Genomic DNA, 5,290 nt, shown 5'->3' with positions numbered 1-5,290 from the left:
GAAGACTTTTTCTCATTGAATTTTCTTGGACCCTGGCTGAAAATAAATTGACTATGTATGTGTGGCCTATTTTAGGACTCTATCCCATTCCACTGGTGTATTTATCTATCTTTATGTCAATAACTACATTGTCTTGTTTAATATTATGATACATCTTCAAATCAGATAGTGTAAGATGTGCAATCTTTTCAAGACTGCTTTGACTATTCTAGATGCTGTGAATTTCTAAATTTTACAATCAGCTTGTCAATTTCTTCAAAATATCCTGCTGGAAGTTTGTTAGGGGTTACATTAAACCTACAGATCAACAAACAGAGAGTGGGCATCTTAACTATATTGAGCCTTCTGATATATGAACACGGCAAAAATGTTTAGGGATTTTAAAATTCTTCACAGCAACTTTTGTAGTATTCAGTGCAAAGGTCTTATACATTGATCATTAGATTTATTCTGAGGTATGTGACTTTTATGCTATTGTAGATAGCATTCTTTTAATTTTCAAGTGTTCATTGTTAATATAGAACTGCAGTTTTATCATTATTATTGAACTTCTAACCTGTGACCTTTCTAAATTCACCTATTAGTCCAAAATTAGTTTTGAAAATTACACAGGATTTTGTAAATATACAACGATTTTTCCTTGTCTCTTAATCATTTTCTTGCCTTTTTGTATTAACTAGGGCTTCTACTGCAATGTCAAATAAAAGATTGCCTTCTTGGGCTTCCCTGGTGGCACAGTGGTTGAGAGTCCACCTGCCGATGCAGGGGACACGGGTTTGTGCCCTGGTCTGGGAAGATCCCACATGCTGTGGAGCGGCTGGGCCTGTGAGCCATGGCTGCTGAGCCTGCGAGTCCAGAGCCTGTGCTCTGCAACGGGAGAGGCCACAACAGTGAGAGGCCCGCGTACCGCAAAAGAAAAAAAAAAAAAAAGATTGCCTTCTTTCCAATCCTAAGTGAAAAGGAGGGCTTCCCTGGTGGCGCAGTGGTTGAGAGTCCGCCTGCCGATGATGTAAAGGTACTTCCCTGGTGATCCAGTGGTTAAGACTCTGTGCTTCCACTGCAGGAGGTGCAAGTTCGATCCCTGATCAGGGAACTAAGATCCCGCATGCCGTGCAGTGCAGCAATACTGAAAAAAAAAAAAAAAAAAAACTGCTCTAAGTGAAAAGGATTTAATATTAAACCATTAATTATGTTATTAGCTATTAGATTTTCATAGATGTACTTTATCAAGTGGTGGAATTCTATTTCTAGTTTGCTGGAAATTTTTAATAAGAATGTTCTATTTTGTCAATTTTTTTGTGTCTGTTTTTCTCCTTTATGTTAATGTGGCAAATTATATTGCTGGAATAAACCCCACTTAGTCATGCTATCTTTTTTTTCATTGCTAAGTTCTATTTCCTATGATTTCATTAAGTATTCTTAACATCTATATTCATGAGAGATAGTAATCTTTTTCTTTTCTCATATTTGTCAAGTTTTTTTTACCAGGGTTATGCTGGCTTCATAAAACAAGTTGAAAAACTCTATTTCTTGAAAGAATTTGTGAACTTAATATTATTTTTAACTTAAATATTTGACAGAATTCAACAGTGAAATAATCAAGGCCTGGAGTTTCTTTTGGGAAAGATATGTAATTATAAACTCAAAATTTTAATAAATATGGAGCTTTTTTTAGATTTTCTTTTTCTATTTGCAACACTTTTGACCAGTTACGGTTCAAGAGGCTTTTGTCCATTTCACAAGTTGTTGAATTTATTGGCATAAACTTGTCCATAACATGCTCTTCCTATCTTTAATGTCAATAGGCTATGTAGTGATGTCCTTTTCATTCCCAATATTAGTCGTGTTTTCTCTTTTTTATTTTTATTTTTTTAAAGCCTCCTAGGATGTCATGACAAGTCACCATAAAGAGGGTGGCTTGAAACAAAAGAAATTTATTTTCTCATATTTCTGGAGGATAGAAATCCAAAATCAAGGCTCCCTCTAGAGGCTGTAGCGAAGGATCCTTCCTTGCCTCTTCCTAGTTTCTGGTTACTGGCAATCTTCAGCATTCTTTGGTTTGAGGCTGCATTACTCTAATCTCTGCCTCTGTCTTCATTTGGTCTTCTTTTCTGTTTCTTTGTTTCTATGCAGTCTTCTTATAAAAACACAAGTCACTGGATTTAGGGGCTCATTCTAATCTAGTATGATCTCATCACAACTAATTACATCTGCAAATGTCCTATTTCCAAATAAGGTCACATTCTGAATTTCTGGATGGACATGACTTTTGGGGGAATACTATTCAACACAATGTATTAGCCTTGCTAGGTGTTTATCAACTTTATAATTTCCAACACCTCACTTTTGATTTTGTTGATTTTCTGTTAATTTCCATCAATTCTGCACAAGATCTCAGTCAATATCTTTCAAACATTTCTTCAATACCATTCTATCCTCTTCTTTTGAAACACAATTATAAGATTAAGACCACTTAACTTTGTCTTCAAAACTCAGATAGTCAATTCTTTTTATTTTTTTCTGATTTCCAGTTTTTATACTTTCAATTGCCCTGTCTTCAAGTTTATCAATCCTTTCCTCTGTGTAGTCATATTATATTCTAGAATTTTTTTGTTTTTCAAAATCTACATGTCTGCTGAAATTCTCCTTCTTTTCATGCATGTTTTCCACTCTTTTTATTAGCTCCTTCAGCATTTCTATCATAGTTATCCACCTCTGATAACTGCAACACCTGGGCAATCTGAGTTTGCTTTTATTGACTATTTCCTGTCTGGATCAAACTTTTCTGCTCCTTTGCATGTCTTTATAATTTCTTACTGTATGCTATATATTTTCTATAAAAGAACAGTAGGTGTAAAAATAATAGTTGCCTCTCAAAAGGGTCATGCCTGTTTTTTTGTCACGTTTATAGAATGGGAGGCTGAGTTAATACGATTTGCAGTTGAGGTGGAGATGAGCTTTGCTGTTGTTCTAGTTTGATTCACTTTATTACTTGCTTCAAACATTTGAAGTGAACAGGATTTCCTTTCAGCAGGGATTGGGATCTGGTCATTGTGAGATTCTACTGGAACCTTTGTGCTTTTCAGTTGAGCTGCCAGCTATCCAAACATGGGGAATTTCCCTCTGCACTACATTCCAACTGCATATTTTAGAATTTCTGAGGCATTCTCTTTATACTCCGATCAGGCCTTCTGAGTAGGTGAACTCTCAGGTGAACTCTATTTCAGATTACCATGCCTTTTGGAAGATACAACTGTTTACATTGTTAAGACCCATAATGCCTCAGAAAGAGTTTTCCTTTGTTTTAGGTCTATTCTACATTCTTGTCTTCTTAATAAATGAGTATGCTGTTTCTAAAACCAGCACTCTGGCTGGTTGAAAAAAGGCAAGATTAAGGACAGTAATCCAACATTTACTCAGCTTCATTTCACAGTGAATCTGTACAGAACACTGCACAAGAGACAAGAAAAGTTGTCTTTCTCATTCATAAATCCATTGCGCATTTACAATATGACACTATTCTAGAAATATACAATATAATCTTAGGAATTAGGATACATAAAAACAGAGTTCGTAAATTGTTAGATCTTTAGTTTGGTATTCTAAAATCTGATTAAAAGGGGACTAGTTCGGGCTTCCCTGGTGGTGCAGTGGTTGAGAGTCCACCTGCCAATGCAGGGGACACAGGTTCGTGCCCCCGTCCGGGAAGATCCCACATGCCGCGGAGCAGCTGGGCCTGTGAGCCATGGCCGCTGAGCCTGCGCGTCTGGAGCCTGTGCTCCGCAATGGGAGAGGGCACAACAGTGAGAGGCCCGTGTACCGCAAAAAAAAAAAAAAAAAAGTGGACTAGTTCAAGCTCCTATATGTGATTCTGCCATCTCCTAAAAATCTTGTTGTCATCAATATACAAATGGTGTAAAGAGAAAAAACTGGGAAAGAGCATTCCTGTTTTTCAAAACCTTAATATGAAAATAGCAAATAGCATTTGTTATTTGCTAAATAGCATTTCATTTACATTTCACTGGTTAAAATTTGGTCTTACGCCTATACTTAATTAAAAGGGAAATGCAGTCTTGCTGTGTGTCCAAGGACATAGGAAATATCTGCTAATTTTGTCAGCTTAAAACCTCCTATTCTTAAAGCCAAACATTCAAAACAAAATTGATCGAATTGAACTACCTTAACCGTTCATCCAAGCTACTATATCTGACAGCGCTGGCAAGGCATATTTTGAGGTAGGATATGGTTGTCTTCCACTAATTCAGCCTTAAGATGAGGGATAAAGGCACATTCAAAAACCTCTTTATTTATAATCCCTTTCTGAATTTATTCATATTTTCAGCCCATGTTGTTTCTAAAGGTAAAAGTTAAATAATGGAATTAAAATAATATCCAAGTAATATTTTTTGTTTTAAAATAATTTAATGTTGCTAGTATACCTCTAAGTCTAATATTCTAGTATGGATGTACAAGTCCATGTGCTTCCCTGTGCCATCTCCCCCACACATAATTTATAATCTTATAAACTTTGATTCTATCAATTTCCCTCTTACCATACCATGGTCCTTCACAACTTGGAATTACATTTCCTTGAGGGACAGCAATCAGGACTAGATGCTGTTTCCCAGATGTGGTTGCACCATGATTTTCAGAGGCATGATAAAAATGTTTTATGGTTTGTACTGACAATTTTTTTCTAGTGATGCCAGATTTCAATCAATGTTTATTGAAATGTCTCCCATGTTCACTGTTGCTTGAAATAGCTAAACAGTATTTTATTCCATTTTCTCTCTTATGAGTCCAGAAGTCTTCAGAAATATTATCTAGAGTCCTATAACTAGCAACCTTTTCATAATTGAGATCTACATTTCCACCATATAACCATTTTTCCTAAAATTGCTCCCTCTTACACTTTAAACTTTTTCTTACCATCTTTTATTCTGGCTATGGACCCAATTCTTCTAAAAAGATAAACCTTGTTAATCTTCGTCAGAGATTCTTTTCCAAACCAGTTTGCCACTGGGCACTTCCAGATGAGCATTTTCTTCTTTTGAATTTTATCTGGCATCTGTAAACCATTCTCTATCTGCACAGATAGGGATCCAAGTAGAAGCTATCCAATCACTTGCGTGACCAGAGAGAAAGAAAATTAGTTTGGTAGATGCATGTATCACAATTATTCTGTACCTAGTTTTTCTGGATTGCTGATATTGTCCTTTAGAATTTGGGTTGTATAATATAAAGATCACATCCCATTAAAAAAGGCTCACCATCTGCCTGTTCAAGGCTA

This window comes from Lipotes vexillifer, unplaced genomic scaffold (assembly GCF_000442215.2).
Source record: "Lipotes vexillifer unplaced genomic scaffold, Lipotes_vexillifer_v1.1 scaffold393, whole genome shotgun sequence".
Classification (NCBI taxonomy): domain Eukaryota; kingdom Metazoa; phylum Chordata; class Mammalia; order Artiodactyla; family Lipotidae; genus Lipotes; species Lipotes vexillifer.
This window is presented reverse-complemented; position numbering follows the sequence as displayed.